Here is an 18,656-nt window from a genome sequence, read left to right as displayed (position 1 = left end):
TTTAAGTGGTCTTATATTAAATAAATAGAATGTATAGTGTAAAACTTACCAAAAGAGGAAATCTCCAGATACAGTTGTCTTCACTGGTGAACCTTCCAAACATTTAAAAATAAAATAATGTGGAATTTAGTCAAATTCATAAAAGTAGAGAGTAGAATTCTAATGGGAGGAGGGGCAATGGGGAGATGTTGGTAAAGGGTCACAAAGTTTCAGTTATGTAAGATGAGTAAGTTCTGGATATGCAACGATATGGCTATACATGAAGTATTTACATGAAGTTTGCTATGAGAGTAAATCTTATGTTCTTGCTACAAAAAAAGAAAGAAGGATGAAAGGAAGAAAGGAAGGAAAAAGGAGAGAAAGAAAAAGAAAATGGTAACTATGTGAGATGATGGATTTCTTAAATAGCTTAATTATTTCACAATATATAAGTATAAGTAAAAACATCAGGTTGTATTTCTTAAATATATATAATTTTTATTTGTCAGTTATACCCCAATAAAGCTGTGGGAAAGATTAAATAACACTATTTGACAGGAACTCTTCCAGAAAACAAAAGTGGAGAAAATACTTTTCAGTTCATTTTATAAGTACAATATCAAAGTCAAAGACGATACCAAAAAAAACTACACATCAATTTTTCTTATGAACGTAGAAACACATGTTCTCAACAAAATATATATATAAATCATATTCATAAATACAGAAAAAGAAAGCTACACTACAACTAGGCATGGTTAGTTACACAAATGCAAGGCTGGTTCAATATTTGAAAATCAACCTATGTTTATCTTCGATTTTCACAGGCTAAAGAAGAAAAACCATGTGATCATATCAGTTGATGCATGAAAAGCATTTGGCCAAATCCTACACCCATGCATAATAATTCTCAGCAAACTAGAAATAAAAGGTAACTTCCTCAATTTGATAAAGAACTACAAAGCTATTAAAGCTAATATCACACTTACATGCTAATCTTAATGCTTTCCCCCTAAAATTAAGATCAAGGTAAGGATACCCACTTTTCCCAAAACAATTTAAACAGTACCAGCCATTTCAATAGTGAAAGTTAAGAAAAGGCATTCAAGTTGTAAAAAAAAGAAGCAAATCTATCCTATTTGCAATTGCATGATGTCTACATAGAAAAATTCCGAGAGTTTATAAAAAAAATTCCTAAAACTATTAAGTTTAGCAAGATCGTAGAATACAAGCTCAGCACACAAATATCAATCACATTTCTGTAAATTAGCAAAGAACATTGGAAACTGAAATGAAAGATACAAGTTCCCTTCCCAGCTGGGGTAAACCCAAACTCCTTATTTATAATTGTTCCAAAATTTTTAAAACAAATCTAACAAAATGTGTAGTATCTGTAAGACAAAAAATACAAAAAATTCTGATTCAAAAATTAAAGAACACCTAAATAAATGGAGAGACATGATGTTTATAGATTGAAAGGCAGTAAGTATAGCTCAGATTCCTGGGGTATTGAATGTATGCTTTTACCTCATAATAACTGTTCTCCATTTGAAAAGCAGCTTCTGGTTTGCTATTGCTACTGATAAAGACTGACCTTCTGAACATGAGATTGCAAGTGACAATGTGACCCAAAATATCTATCATGAACTGGTGTAATCTATTTCACTGAATCAAAATATTATGTGTACAAATCTATTCCCTTGTTAAACAAAATGGTAAATATAAAATCAGACTAAAACAGGACCAGTGGCACAAGCAAACTGTATAAACACGTGGTTCACATTCACATGGTATTTGTTCTTATTGCCCTCAACAACACATGACCCTTACTATACCTTACAGCCCCATGCGGAGACCACTATAACCGTTTAGCATGGGAAAAAGCACACTCCTTGGATTATAGATATGACATCATCTGGAAGTGAATGGCTGTTACATTACAGCCACACTGGGGAGGGGGGGCTTAAAAGCTGTAGTGAAGAGAAATCCCCCCTAGAGGACAAAATTGGGGGTGTATATGTGATCATCCACTTTGTGAGGAAGGAGATACACTTAGGCTTAGAGTCTTATTGATTGATGACCAGTGGCTCAATGAATTAACTGGTGTTGGGAACCACCCTGCCTGGTTTCAGAAGCTGTAACCCTCCATGACTAAAGCTGAGTAAGAGACCTTGGGAACATTAGCCACTAAGGAGATAAAGATTATCTTCTTCTTCCTGGCAGAGACACAGCCTCTGCCCCCTTTACTTCACCCTGCTTGGCCCCGGGTGGATGACTGGTTAGCCAATGAGTAAGATTCCTCAAGGGAGGGATGACCTAAGACAGGCACAGTCACAAATGGGCTCTCAGGGAAGGACTTGGTAGGGCTATAGAAAAAGGAGGTGATGGACCTTCACCCCTCAGCAATGAAATAGCCTGAGTCCTCATTATGTCTGCAAGAAGTCTCCTAATCTCTTGGTTGCCTTACTTCCCCTGCCTGACTTAAACCTGAAATAGAGCCAGAGGGTGGAGGGTGGTGTAGCCCTGGGCAGGAACGAGTGGTTCCCTGGGGCAATGAGGCCTAACAAAGAATGCATGAAATCCTTTGAAACCTGCTTTGCTAAGAATGTCCTCAATTTTCTGATAAAGGTCCAAGCATGAAATGAGTTTGTTTCCCAAAGTTTTATAGCCCTTTAGCTAACTGACCCTGACTCAGAATAAGCCCTCATAGTTCTTTGCATGTTATCTATTGTTTGATCCTTACTGCCTGACAATGATTGATAAGCTTTACCTGTATTTCTGTATGAACTGAACCCAATAAGAGCCCATGGAAGAACAGCCTCCCGGCCATTCTCCTTTGAGAGAGCAACCACCTTTCTTCCCCAAGCAGATCATGTCTTGGTAGACTTATTCCTATCCACGATGGCCAGGGGGGCTCTTCTGGACAAAGCTCCCCCAGAAACTGGAAGAGTGAGATAAGAATACGACTGGAAAATTAACAAGAAGTTCTGGAGGAGACTATGTAGATGCACTCCTAGGAATGGTGCAGAGTGGGAGTGGGGGTTAGTAGGACATTGAGAAAGTGGAAAACAAATGAGATTTGGGTATCTGTTTCTTTGGTTTTCTATTCTAAACCATGAGTTGGCTGTTATGTTTCTTTTCTTAAGGCCATGGCTCCAGTTGGGGCAGCCTTTTCTGCTGGATTGTAGTAATATTCCCTGACCTCGTGGTAGGGAGAGTGGTGATAACTCCCTGCTCTCACTCATCACAGGGTGCTTCACCAACCCTGCCCAAGTTTGATTAGATCTCCTCCAGTATCCCATTGTTTCTTAACATTTGACCACAGCAACCTTGATCATAAACCTCACTGGAGCAGGGATTTTTATCTTTTATTGCTTCCTATTATTACAGCATCTAGAATAATGTCTGTGACATAGCAGATTTTCAGTAAGTTTATTGAATGAATACATATACGTATGGTGCACTTTCTCTCCATTAGAATATGAATAGCAATTCCTGAAGCATCACTAACATTATATAATAAATTATAAAAATGCATTCTATCTGGTGTTGGAATGGACATGAGGAAACACATAAACTGGGATAGCATTTCTGAGGACTATTTTTTAGCATCTATCAGATATTTAACATGTACACATTTTTACTGGGCAAGTCTACTGTTTTGGCATTTGTACCCAAAAAAATAATGGCACATACATGCAAAAGATATATAGACAATGATATTTGCTACATATTGTTTACAATAGTGAAATCTGGAAACCAACTGAATATCAATCACAAAGAGATTGATTAAACATAATATACCCCTACAGTGCAGCTAAGGAAAATAATTATTTAGTTCTATGTAGCCTGACCAGATAACTGAATCAGGAGACAACTTTAAGTGTAAAACGTTGTAAGTAAGTAGTAATGATGCTTTTTGAAAAATGCATTGTTATCTCTAGCAAAAAGTCTAGAGTTAAATGTCATTTGTCAGTGATACCGGTTTTATTCAGAAGATGGGATGGAGAGCAAGAGGGAGCTTCCATTATTCCATCGTGCACTGCTGTGTTTTGATTAAATTGAGCATGTATTTAAAATTTTAAAGAAAATATTTATATATTTTTTCATTAAAAATAAACAGGAACTTGAATTTAAAAATGGCAAGGTTTATTTAACGGTCTTGCTCAGCATGGAACTTAAGGGCAAGAAAATATCAATTGCAAAGCTTACTACAAAACGAATAAAGAGTTGGGTTGACGGCTTATTATAGTTAGATTGATTTTTTGTATTACAAGTTCAAGTATTTCTATGTAGAAAACTGCATTTAATGAAGAAAGGTTACTGATTACTAATAAACCAATTATGTTACTTATGGAAAATACGTTTTTTATCCTTCCAATGAAGAGTCCACATGACCCTGAGTCCACTTTTGCAAAGATGGAAAATTCATTCATATTAAGTGGATATAGCCAGGATCCTCAGGAACTGACCAACGTAGAGCTCCCTTCCCAGCTGGGCTAAATCTCGACTCTGTTCACTTTGGCTGGGAGCATGGCCAGGGCCAGGAGGTTGGGAGTCGTCTCAATACCTTGAACCTTGGGAGACGCCCAAGACCCTGCAGAGGGAAGTCGGAGGTGTTGCCCGGACGCAGGACTGCGGAGGGCGCCCGCAAACAGAGCGCATCAAGGCTGGAGGATGCTCCAGGAAGCGCAGGCTGCGGCGTTGGGGCTGCGGAGTTGCTTGCAGAGCTGAACAGCGCCCGCTGAGCTTTGCCAGCACCGCCGCCCGCCCCCCCCCCCCCCCCCCCCCGCCCCAGCACTGGGCCGCTGGGTGGACACCCTCAGGACCTGACTGCAGTGCCCTCCAGAGCGGAGTGTCTAGCAGGCGCGGGGGTGGGCGTGTGCCAGGAAAGCTGCTGGAGAGTAAAGCTTTGCGTCTGTTTCACGCAAATTCCACTACCTTCTTGATGACTATTCTCTTCCCCACCCCTCCTCGCTCCGTATCAATAAGATTAAATTTTAAAATTAATTGTCGTAAAAGAAATAACTGCTGAGAAATAATATTGACCAGAAACATGCTCAAAACATGTAATTTAATTTTAAAAATTTCCCATAATGTTATGCCCAATGTCCCTAATTTGGTTTGAAAGTAAAATCAAGGTGCTCACATAAGCTTTGAGCAGGGAAATATATGATTTAAAAATCATTTTCTTATTTTGCATGGTGTGTATTTTCGTATACTGTGTATTTTTGAAATTTGCTTTTTCCCTTTCCTAAGATAAACTCTATCGGTAACAGATTCTTGTATAGTCCTGCTGTTGTACTCCACGTTCAAGTGTCTCATTTACATTTCACAGCCTTATTCCCAAGTTATTGGTACCTTGACTTCTATGGCGGCTTTGAGTTTAAAAGGCACATCATAGAGAAGGAATCCTCTTTTTTTTTTTTTTGCTTTGTATTACAAGTTGAAAAACAGAAAAGTAGAAAATTATAAAATGAACATATATAGCCATGCCCTTGATTTAAGAAACTTGAACCTTTTACCATATTTGCGTTTTGTTTTTGCTGAAATTTTGTGAAGTGAATTAACAAATGTAATTTCAGCGCTAAATACATCACTCTGCATGCCTTTATAAAATCAACTCGTTTTCCAATACAATTCCACTTAACAATTGAGTAACCGTAATGTCCACTAATATCCCTAATTGCCAGTCCACATTCCAATTTCCCAGATTGTTTCTAATGGCTTCGGCAACTGGTGTTTTATCCACCAGATTTGGATGGAAGACCACCCGTTGTATTTGACAGTAAAATACAAATTTAGCCTGGGCAGGAGAGGCCATCAAGGTCGTCATCTGACTAATAATGAAGAAACAAGCAAAGTAACATCAAGGTTTATGGAAAATGTAGTCTTAAATCCTGTTGAATCGCTGAGCAACCGTCTGGAAGGGGTCTGGGCTACACCTGAGTGGAGGCAGGCCCTGCTGCACCTTTCCGCTTGCGTGCTCTACGCTGTAACAAGGACGTGATACCTGAGCCTTCGAGGTGGCCTCTGAGGTGAAACCCGGCGAACAGAGAAGCCGGCAGCCTGGGAACTTCCTGAGAGGCGTGGCTTGTGGCGCCGAAGCCGGGAGAAGGACAATTTCAAGGGTCGCAGGCTCAGTCCCCAGCGTCGTATTCCCAGGAAGCAGATGCTCAGTAGGGGTCGGGATGTGTGGGGACCTTGTGCCTCACTCCGCCTGTAGCCGACTGGAGATAAGCCCGGGTCGGCCGCAGGGGAAAACATGTTTAAAACGCAGATGGCAAGCGTGCCAGAAAGAGCTGGCAGTGGGTTTACGGTGGAGTCCCAGCTCGAGCCAAAAATATCTGGCTCTTCTTTAAGCAAGGACGAAGAAGGAACCTGAATAAGAGTCAGGTTTCTCATCAGGCAGTGAGGATATTAATAATGACTGCTTCATAACAATTTTATCTAAGTTGTTTTGAAACTTAGATAAGCCATAACCTGTAAGTCAATTAGACTAGTGCAGAGTAATAAGTCCTGAATAAGTGATAACTGCTATTGTATTCAGGAGACTCCTAGTTCTTTTCGTTGAGTGTCTTATGTAAAACTCAACCATTTTATGAGGTCAGCATAACCATCCACATTAAAAAAAAAAAAAAAGTAACCAGTGCTCAAGTTGATGGAGCCATGGGCTTAAATCGCCAGCTAGCAGTGAGGGAATTCAAATTCAAGGGCAAGTGTGCTTTACTTCCAGTGTCAGGCTTTGTATAAATACCAGCATCACACCCTTCATCACTTAGTAGAGTGTGACCCCTTCCCAAATTCCCAAAGATCTAATGGGAAGTGACTGTAGATGGAATCCCACTTTGTGTTAATAGTATTATGGGATTTGTCCTATCTCCTCAGATCCCTTGAGTCAGACAGGAGTGCCTAGCCCCTCCTGCACTGGCAGGCTGTTTTCAGTCTGAGATTTCCGTTGATCCTTGAACAACAGGTGTTAGGGATGTCAACCTCACCTGATCAAAAATCCACATGTAACTGTTGAGTCCCTCAAAACTTAATTATAGTCCTACCTCAGTATCCACAGGGTATTGGTTCCAGGACCTCTGCAAATACCAAAATCCTCAGATGCTCATGTCTCCTATAAAATGGTGTAGAACAATGCATATATAGTCAGCCTTCTGCATCCACAGATTCCAAAGCTCAGACTGAAAATGCTGTTTTGACCTGTGGTTGGTTGAATCCAACTATGCAAAACCCAGGGATACAGAGAGACAGCTGCATATCCATTGAAAAAAAAAAATCAACATGTAAGTAGACCCATGCTGTTCAAGCCCGTGTTATTCAAGAGCTGAAGGTATAGTGAATTCCAAGAGAGCTCTGTGGCTTTAAAATTAGTCACCCAGTCCCAGCCCCTGGGAAATTCATTTGAGAGCAAAGCATGCTGATCTTGGAGCTTCAGAGCAAAGGCAGAAACGCCCAGAAAGGAGCAGATCTGCTCAGCCAGAAAGTTCTTGATATCCGCCCCCTGCCCAGAAGAGCTAGGCTTAGTGAAGGCACCAACACATGCTGAAGCCACTGTAACCTGCGACAGTAGGGAGTTTGGGCCAGGCTTGAGACATGTGCGGTGAGCTGTGGTGGCCCAAGGGCAGACTGCTCAGGAAAGGCTGCTTTCTGGGAGAGCTTGTGGGGGTGAGATCTGGGGGTAAAAGGTAACCATGCAGAGGGAGGACATTCTGCACTCTATAAACAGTCCCCACCCTTTAAAGAGGTGGCACTGCTGTCACATATGTCCATCGCCACATGTACTGTGACCTCACAGAATCCCAAAGTGATGATTCAAGAAGGATTTTCAAGGTCATCTACTCAAAACTTTCATTTAAAACTTTAAAGACATTGGACCTGAAAGTGTCAGTGAATTGTCCAGAGTCACCTTTTTATTTTCCTAGAGAAAATGAGGGGAAGAAAAGAGGGAAGGATTAAAGAGAAATATTGATGTGAGAAACATCAATTGGTTGCCTTCCATATGTGCCCTGACCGAGGATGAACCTGCAACCGAGGCATATGCCCTGACCACCTATTTTTGTTGGATCCAGGAATCCAAGACAGTGCCATTAACTCCGTCACAGATCCATGTTGTTACATGTTTCATTGTTCGCTTTTATTTATAGGTAGTGATCTATTGTATGGCTTTTCCACAGTTTATTTCTTCATTCACCAGTTGATGCATATTTGTATTATTTCTAGCCATAAATGTTCATATACAGGTTTTTTTGTGTGGACACCTGTGTTCAGGGCTTAATACCAAGGAGTTAGTGGGACTCCTTGGTCTCATAATAAGTGTAGGTTAAACATCTTAAGAAACTGTCAAACTTTTTCAAAGTGGCTGTTGCATTTTGCCTTCCCATCAGCAGTGTGCAAGGGTTCTAGTTACTCTACATCTCTATTTAATGTCAGGTTTTTTATTCGAGCCATCATATTAGGTCTGTAATGGTATATCATTTTAGTTTGAATTGGCATTTTTCTAATGCCTAATAATGAGACCTTTTGTTTGTTTACCATCTGCGCCCCTATGGTAAAGTGCCTGTTAGATTTTTTCCTCCATTTTACAAAATAGTTTCTTATTGATTTACATAGTTATACATATTCTATAAAAAATTTTCCTTAGGTAAGTCATTTATAGATATTTTTCCTGTGCTTTTTATATTCTTTTTTGTTGTTGTTTTGAATACTTTTTATTTATGCTATTACAGTTGTCCCAATTTTCCCCCTTTGCTGCCCAGTCCACCTTGCATTGCCACAGGCAATCCCCACACTGTTGTCCATGTCCATGAGTCATTCATATGTGTTCTTTGACTAGCCCCTTCACCTTCTTTCAACCAGTCACCCCTTCCCCCTCACCTCTTAGAGCTGTCAGTCTGTTCCATGTTTCTCTGCCTCTGATTCTGTTTTGTTCATTAGTTTATTTTGCTCATTAGATTCCCTCTGTAAGTGAGATTATATGGTATTGGTATTTCATTAACTGGCTTTCATATTCTTAACTGTATCTGTCAAAGATCAGCAGTTTTAAATTTATAAAATTTTCATATTTTCTTTTATAAGTGTATTAGCCGACTTGGGCTGCCATAACAGATTACTACAGACTGGGTGACTTATCAAACAATTTTTTCCCCACTGTTCTGGAGGCTGGAAGTCCAAGATCAAGCTGTCATCAATGTTGGTGTCTTGTGAGAACTCTCTTCCTGCTTTTCAGATGGCCATTTCACTGCATCCTCACATGGCCTTTCCTCTGTGGACCCATAGAGAAAGAAAGATCTCCAGAGGCTCTTCCTCTTATAAAATAAACAAGTCCTATCTGGATTAGAGCTCTACACATATGACCTCATTTAATCTTAAATAATTCCATGAAGGCCCTATTTCCACATATAGGCTCTATTACCCAGGCTTTTACAAAAACAAAAATCTTTGCCAATCATACTTCAGAACAGCGATTTTTCAACAGAAGGTGATTTTTCCCACTATGGGATATTTAGCAATGTCTGGAGATATTTTTGGTTGTCACAGCTGAGTGGGAGATACTACTAGCATTTCATGTAGATTATAGAACCTAGAGATGCTGGTAAACATCCTATAATGCACTGACCACCCTCTATCACCACCAACACTCACACACACACACACACACACACACACAAGAAATATCTGATCCAAAAGGTTAATAGTGACAAATTTGAGAAACTCTGCTCTAGAATATATACATAATATATTTTTATAAAGTGAATCTAATAAATATCTAGATATGTCTCTTAAACTGTGTACTCTGGAAATAAAGACTAAACCAATGCTGATGGTACATTTAGAAAATATTAAAAAGTAAAATAGAACTAAAAAAAATCTTAAATTCCAGAGTACAAATATTACAGTTCAATAAAACTAGAAATTGCAAATAATAAACAAAACCTTTAAACATCTATTATTTCAGATGTTTGAACAAAATTGTGGGGTAGGAAGCTATAAGCTCTTTTTTCCCCCCACAGAAATTTTTTTAAAAAAAAGCAGAAATGGACTCAACCAACTTTATCATAGCTATGGAAACTGGTCAAAGTTTTAAAGCAATGAAGCAAAATTTTAACCAAGGAAAGTTTTGTGACATTTTTACTTATTCCTTCCCAAACCCATCTGGGCATGATGGTAATTTTCGTGTGGAGACTGCAGCAGTTCCGTTCCCAGTTCCTTCCCCTGAACCAGAGAACAGAGCACTTTATTTATAACGTGGGGGACATAAGGCACATATAACTCAGAACTTAGGCAGAAAAATGGTGGGCACTTCTATTAAGAGCTGCAAGACCCACATACACCTTGGCAAGAGATTACAAGTGAAAATATAAAATAGGCTGTTAAGGTCTGGAGAAACATAGGTGAGACTATGCGAGAAATTAGGAGATTCAAGAGTAGCCACATATGCAAAGGATTAGAAGGCCACATGCATGCCCAGCCAAGATGCATGCTTAGAAAGACCAAAGAAGATCTTAAGCTTTTACCTTAGGATGATCTCTAGGCTCAGAGCAAGCTTAGCTAAGTGTTAAAGTACTGGTATAACACAAAGTCAATTTTTAAAGCCTAAGAAAACTGTTGGCATTCAAGAAAAACTCTGTTAATCATTAGCTAAACATGAGCTGAAGAAACAGATCACACACAGCAAAGGTTAGTTTTTTTCTTTTAAAAATGGGTGCAAAAGTCTTAAAACTAATATTGTATCACTGTCTTCAACAATTGAAAAATAGACAGCAATCCCTGGGGAATTAGGAGAATCTGAATTTCCAAGTTACCATGTTATAATAGTCAAATGAACAATATTCAACAAAAAATTTCAGTACATACAGGAAAACAGGGAAATATGGCCTCATTAAAGGAACAAAATAAATTGACAAACACTGTCTGAGGAAGCCTGAATATTGGACTTACTAGACAAAGACTTTAACATAACTGTCTTAAATATGTTCAAAGAGCTAAAGGACAGCATGGACAAACAACTAAATGAAATCAGAAACATTATGTTAAAAAAATGAGAGTCAAAAAAATTATAAAAGAAACCAAACAAATTTAGGAGCTATAAACTATTATTCCTAAAATTTGCTGAATTCCCCAGGAAATTTGAGCAGGCCAAAGAAAGGTCCATGGTTCCAAGATAAGGTGATTGAGATAATTGATTCTGAGGAGCAAAAATTAAAAAAAAAAAAAGAAAAGTGAATAAAATCCTAGGGGACTTGCAGGACACCATCAAGTGCACCATCATACACATATAGACACTCTAGAAGAAGGGGAGAGAGAAATGGGAGTTCCAGAAGGAAAGAGAGAAATGAACAGAAAGGTTATTTTAAGAAACAATAGCTGAAATTTTCCCAAACTGAAATACATGAATCTACCAATCCAAGATGATGAACAAATTCTAATTTGAATAAACTCAAACTCACCCTGAAACAAGATTATAATCACAGTGTCAAAAGACAAAAAGAGTTGTCAAAGCAGCAAGAGAGAAGTTGATTACTGTTTCATACATTTTATTGATTATACTATTACAGTTGTCCAAGTTATTTTCTCCCCTTTATTCCCCCTCTGTCCTGTACTGCTGCACTCTCCAGCATTCCCTGCCCCCACACCCTTAGTTCATGTCCATGGGTTGTACATATAAGTTCTTTGGCTTCTCTATTTCCCATACCATTCTTAACCTCCCCCTGTCTATTTTATGCCTAACAATTATTTGTCTTATTCCCTGTACCTTTTCCCCCCATTCTCCCACCTGCTCCTCCCCACTGATAACCCTCCATGTGACCTACATTTCTATGATTCTGCTCCTGTTCTAGTTGTTTGCTTAGTTTGTTTTTGTTTTAGGTTTGGTTATTGATAGATGTGAGTTTGTTGTCACTTTACTGTTCATATTTTTGATCATCTTCTTTTCCTTAGATAAGCCCCTTTAACATTTCATATAATAAGGACTTGGTGATGATGAACTCCTTGAACTTGACCTTATCTGGGAAGCACTGCATCTGCCCTTCCATTCTAAATGATAACTTTGCTGGATAGAGTAATCTTGGATGTAGGTCCTTGCCTTTCATAACTTGGAATACTTTTCTCCAGCCCCTTCTTGCCTGCAAGTTTTCTTTTGAGAAATCAGCTGAGTCTTATGGGAATTCCTTGATAAGTAACTGTCTCCCTTTCTCTTGCTGCTTTTAAGATTCTCTCCTTATCTTTAATCTTCAGTAATATACTTATGATGTGCCTTGGTGTGGTCCTCCTAGGATCTAACTTCTTTGGATCTCCTACAGGGGCCCTTAAACTCATGCTTGTACTTGTGGACCAACCTTTTCCACTCCTGTTCCTTCTTACTACTTCCCTGCTTCCTTCCACATTCGAGCCTAAAAGCAGAGCACCAGTATCCAGTAGGCCAGAGTCCAGTTGGGCCCATCTCAGCCAGGGGGACACCCCCATGATTGCAGGTGTGTCCCATAACTCAGGCTTCCTGTAGTGTGGGTTCAGCCACCCTTGGCCCCTCTGGAGGCTCACAACTGAGGGCCAAATGCCCTGGCTCCATGGGGATTGTGTGCAGTATATGACAAGGTCTTTACCCCTAGACCATGAATTTAGGTGTCCAAGGCCTCTTGGCTAGCCTAAATCTCACAGGGCCAGAGAGCCATTCTGCCCTTTAAACTAAGGGAGAACCCACAAACATGTCCATAGTACATGGATGCAGGTAGAGAGGCAGGTGTCGGGCTTCAGTCTCATCAACCCTCCACAAGATGGCATGAAGTCCACATAGGCTCATGTCCTAGGTAGGCAGAGCTGTGATAGCACGAGCTAGGGTGGCTGTGCCAAGGAGAAGAGGCAGGCAAGTGGGTGGTGAGTCCTGTGGTTCTACAGCAGAAGCACATGTATGCCAATCCCCAGAGAGGAGTCAGAGCATGCAGAGGGGAGGCTAGGACCAGCACCAAAGGGACCACGTCCCCTAACAGGATCACCAAACTGGTGTGAAAGGACATCAAGGCAGAGCCCAGGTGAGAAATGGGGTGGTGGCACTGGGCACATATGGGGAGTAGGAGTGCAGCCTGAAAAGAAGGCAGAGTCAAAAATCTGCAATGACTGCATGATATCCAAGATGTATGCTAGACACACATGGAGTTTCCAGGTCAGAAAAGGCAGGGGTGCAGCCTATAAGGCATGCCCCCTTGTGCAGGATAGTGGAACTGTCCTCAGAAAACCCATGTGGCACAGGAGGGATGGGTTTCTCCATGAGAAACCTTGTTTTAACCTTTCGTATTAATATATATCTTGTGTGAAGTGTCTTTTAAGCTATAAATATCATGGGAACCCTCAAATATCCAACCACTATTTTTGCCATTTATTCATGCTTCTAGCTCAAATCAGCTTTTACCATGGATACCAAATAGTGAGTTTTTTACATTTCCATCATTCTTTTATTTTATCAGTTGGTTTTCTGTATTAACAAAGGTTTTCCCTTCCTTTTGATTGGTCTGCTCAGGGTGCCATAATAGAGTACTACAAAGTGGATGGCTTAAACAACAGAAATTTCTTTTCTCACAGTTTTGGACTCTAGAAGCCCAAGATCAAGGTGCCTTAAGTAATGAATTCCACTGAGACTCGCTCCTCCTGGTTTTCAGATGAAAATACCACTTTTTGGAACCAGACTTCCAGGAATGGTCAGAAAGGTCTATCAGGCACTGAAAAGGGAACATTAATGATTAGGGTCCAGATAACATTCTGCAGTGGATGATATGGTTCTCCAGGGTGTCTTTGGGGCATGTCCTGAGCAGAGGGAGAATAGGTAATGTCTGATCCTGAAGTCACTGGGTGTGTCATCTGGTGTCCAAAGAATAGTCTTGTACATACATAATTGAGGCTAAATTTAATGCAAAGCTAATCAGAATCTTAAAAGACTTCTTTATGGGTTCCTCACCATCTCCCCCCTTCCCCACTTGCCCTCCCAGAAACTGCTGCCACTGAGGTCCCTCTGTAGGGCAGCTCCACGATCTTCATACTGCCCTGCAACATACCCCACCAGCAGCATTTAAAAAAAAAGGGGGGGGGGGAGGCTGAGGGGTGCTTCTTTGCTCTTTAACAGGTTAACTCCGTTGATGGATTTCAATTCCCACCCTCATTCAAAGTTTGCAAATTTCTCACCAAGATGTCCAGAGCTAGGCTCTTCATTCACAGTGATTTTCCATGTTCCTGGTCCTGTGCTAAGCGCTCTCCCTAGAGCTGCCCACCCTCTGAGGTAGTTGTTATCCCTGTAATGCAAACCCAAAGAGCCAAAGTAAAGAGAGTAACTTGCTCAAGGTCTCAGACAGCCCAGCTAGGTTTGGAGCCCAAGTCGGATTTTTTTTTTATTTTTACTGATTTGAGGGAGAGACAGAGAAAGGTCATCAATTTGTTGTTCCACTCATCCATACACTCATTTCTTGATTTTTTTTTTTTTTTTTTACTGTTGGCACTATTACAAATGTCTCCCATTTTCCCCCTTTTGCTCACTCACTCAGCCCAGCCCCCCTTCCCCTGGCCTTTGCTTTACAACATTATTCCTTTCCAAGTGTTCACATGCATTCATATATATATATTTATTCTTTGGCTAATCTCTTCACCTTCTTTTATCTAGTTGCCCCACACTGCTTCCCTCTGAAATGTGTCAGTCTGTCACATCTACCCACACCTCTGGTTCTATTTTGCCCAACTATTTATTTTGTTCATCAGATTCCACACTATAAGTGAGATCATATGGTATTCGTCTTTCTCATGCTCGCTTATTTCACTTAGCTACCCCAATGCCTCAAAGGTTCTAAGAGGATACACAGGGCCGGGCGGGGGGCTGCCTTGCGCCAGGCAAAGACGAGCGAGGCGTGCTGGTGTCGGGTGGGGCCGGAATGCCCCAAAGCAGGCAGGCATACCTATGAGGTCCCGGCGGGGAACCTTCCAGCGGGAGATTCCCCCTTGACACCCCGGACACACACTAACTACTCTGCCCGGATCCCCCGCCCCGAACCCGTGGTGGTCTGCGCACACACACTCTCACACCAGCCGCCCGCTACCCCCACCCCCTAACCCCTCAGCCGACCACTGCTGCTTCCCCGCTAGGCGCTCTCTCAGGCCTAGTTTCCCTCCCTGCGCCGTAACCCCGCCCCGCCCTCCTGGCCCCTGCAACCCCGAGCCAAGCGCCAGAAAGAGGGGGGAGGGAGGAGGGGGGCGGAGAGGGGCTGGCGCTGGCGCTTTTGGGACGCTGTAGCGGTAGCCAACGGCCAGGCGCCTTCCTGCGGACACGGTTCGTGAGTCCACCTCCGGCTGCTCATTTGCCACCTGACTCCGAACCCCAGCTGGACTCTTGTGGCGGGGCCCTCGAGGACCGGCCATTGGAGCGCGACTCGGGGACACCAGCCCGCAGCTGCAGCCACCACCAGGCCTCTGGGAGCGGCGCCCAAGCTCTCACCGCGCAGGCTTTCCGACCCTCGGCTGGTCAGCCACCTGCCTGGGACAGGACTGGGATCAGACGCACTCCGCGCTGACTTCGGCAATGTTGCTACTGTTGTTGCTGCCGCTGCCGCCCTCCCAGGATAGTGAGTAGTGGCCTGAGCCCCGATGGGACCCCCATCGTTAAGAGGTACTGTACGGGAGTATGCACAGTCTGGCTCTATGCATAAAACATCTGTAGAAATATCTCACTGTACCTGCGTTGTGAGCATACAAATATGTGAAATATACCATTGCTTCCTGCTTAAGACCAGAGGTAGGAGTGGGTTAGTTAGGAACCAGGGTCTTTGACTTTACACAGGTGTTATTTACTGTATCACGGATCCGTTTTTTATTCAAGTTTAATTTTTTAAATGGTCAGAATTATATACACAGTTAACAATTAAATAGTATTAAAAAACCCTAATGGAATGGAACAGTTTCCTCCACACTTGCTTCCTCGCAACTCGCTTCCCCACCACCCTCCTCCCAGTTTTTGTTAGCTGTACTAGTAATTTTAATGTTCTCGAGGCTGATCTCATTTACATTCTTCAGTCTTCTGCACGTTTTCTATAGGGAGATTCTAAATATTGTTTGCTGCTGAACCAGGGAGAGTGTTGTAATGATGTTTCCTTCTCTTCAGCCACAAAGACATAACTCTTATGCCACCCAATGTAGAATGTCCAGATGAGGGCTTGTTTCTCAGTAGGATTAGTTACCCTTGAAGTTGTAAATCACTGTGCAAATGCCTATAAAAAGAGGCTGGCAAATTAAAACTGCGTGCTGCACAGATGATCCTGAACAAGATACACTTGAATCTTGAAACCTCCAAGTTTTAACTGCGTTGAAATAGCCAAGTTCATTCTGATCTCGAGGAAATAGAGTTTTTATTTTCTTTGCATTTACTCTAGGGTTATATTGAGCTTTATATATGTTGAACATACATATCAAAGTATGTATTCTTTCTGTATATTCCATATGTAGCTATGTATCTGTGTGTATATATACTCTGGGTGTGTGTGTGTGTGTGTGTGTGTAGCCTTAGTGGGCTACAGGATCCTTTCACAGTGACCTCTCATGAATTGGATGAAAATCAAGATAAATTGTCACTTTTCTTACATTTCAAACAGGACACAGTTACTTGTTTCACTTGACCTGAGACCCATTTACAAAGATTAATATATTGAATTTCATGAATGGTGAAATAGTAGCTTTCAGGGAGAATGAATTTTCTTCACCAACCTAAGAATTTTATACTATGTCTTAAAGGAAATTAAGAAAACTTAATGATTTGTAGGTTAGTGAACAACACAATTAAGATTAAGCATTAAGAATGTTCTTTAAATTGTAGTGTGTAGGATGCACTGTCGAGGAGACCAACTGGGATGTTATTGTATTAGAGGTCAGAAACAGAGAGAAGGGAAAATTTGAACCCATAAGCAGTGACTGGCACAAGATTGAAGTGCTATAACTAACTTTCAGGATAAAGAAACACTGTGGTGTTAGGACAACATAACTGAGGAGCAAGTATCAAATTGATATGTAGGGCAGAGAGGAGGAGAAGATACAGATAGACTACATCGAGGTTTTGAGACATATTGCTATATGTCTCAAATTCTTATTAGTAGTAGTTACCATGAAACTATGATGATAAAACAATTTAAAATGCTTAGCAAATAAAAATGGAAAATAATTTTGTTTTGTATATATGGAACTTAATGTATTTTAAAAAGTGAACATAATTATTATTTTTATAAGTAGGTAGAATGGTTTTTTCAACTACAATTTTATTCTCCACTAGAACCCAAATATCTCTTTTATTCACTGTTGTATCCCTAGGCCTTAAAAAAGTACTTGGTGTATAGTAGATGTTCAGTAAATATTTAATGAATTAATGTTATGGTTTTATTGGAACAAATAAACAGATTGTGTTTAATCAAGAAAGAAATTTAGAGATCTGATAATCCAAACTGGCCCTTCTTTGACAGATTAGATCCTGAAATCCCAAGCAGAATTCTCAGCATCTGAAAGCTTGTGATTAACAGATCCTAGAACCCAGAACTCCTGATGCACTCCCTAGCCAGGGTTTAAAAATTCCTCATCCCTTAATCACTGCAGTTTTGGTAGAGATATAAACAGGACTTCCTCCAAAATAAAATAATTTAAATTTCAGCTAGAGCTTATATTGTCAGTTTGTTTCACTTTGTATTTTTATATATATCCCCTCATCTCAAAAGAATAAAATGGTAAATGACTATTGAAGTCTGGGTAATGATGTGCCTGCAGAAATGTTTAAGGTTAGTGTTGTACACAAGGAAAAATTCTCCTCTACCCTCTTTTGGGATCTCTGGCTGGGCCTCTGAATTAAACTGACAGAAGACAGATTAACAGGAAAAAAACGCATAAACTTCATTGAATTTTGACATGTATATGAGGGCCTTCACAAGAGAATGAAGACCCAAAGAAGTGGCCAGAGCAGCAAGCTTTAAGATTTTTTAGAAAAATAAACAACAAATATGTGAAGAACTGACAAGACAAAGAGGTTTGGGCCATAGATGCTAAATAGTAGAGAAGTAACAATGTTTATTTATATACCTTCTTGGCCCTAAATTCTCCCTATCCTTCTCTGGTGTAAGGATGTCTCTTTTCTTTCTGATCCAAGGAAGGTGCCTTCCACATGGGAGATTTATCTCCTGTTTTCAGGAAAGTAGGGTGGCCTTCCTGTTTCTGCTGTTTTCTTATATTCCTTTAACTTAGAATATTCATATGCCAAGTTGCCATATTCTATAGTATATTTTGAACCTCACGAGTGCATTAATGACTGCATATTACTTTGGTATTTTCATCAAAACTGCAATACAGATTAACAGAGTCCTATATAGAAAGATGAATAAATGCAAAACTATATCATAAAATAAGTGTAAAAATTAATTATAGAACCTAAGTAGTGAGAATATAAATATTTGTTTTACAGTTCTTTCACTTCCACTTGTTCTTGAAGAGGTAGTACATACTCCTTGGTGGCACTAAAACATATTTCTTTCTATTTTCCTGGGAGAATGTAGAATAGCACTTTCTTCTTGGAAATATGTTCTTGCCCAGCAGATCTTTTTAAAAATTCAGCATCCATTGGTTTAGTTCTGTTTCTACTCATGTTTTATATACTTTATGCAGTAAATGGT

The sequence above is a fragment of the Phyllostomus discolor genome, chromosome 3 (genome assembly GCF_004126475.2).
Source record: "Phyllostomus discolor isolate MPI-MPIP mPhyDis1 chromosome 3, mPhyDis1.pri.v3, whole genome shotgun sequence".
NCBI classification, from domain to species: Eukaryota; Metazoa; Chordata; class Mammalia; order Chiroptera; family Phyllostomidae; genus Phyllostomus; species Phyllostomus discolor.
This window is presented reverse-complemented; position numbering follows the sequence as displayed.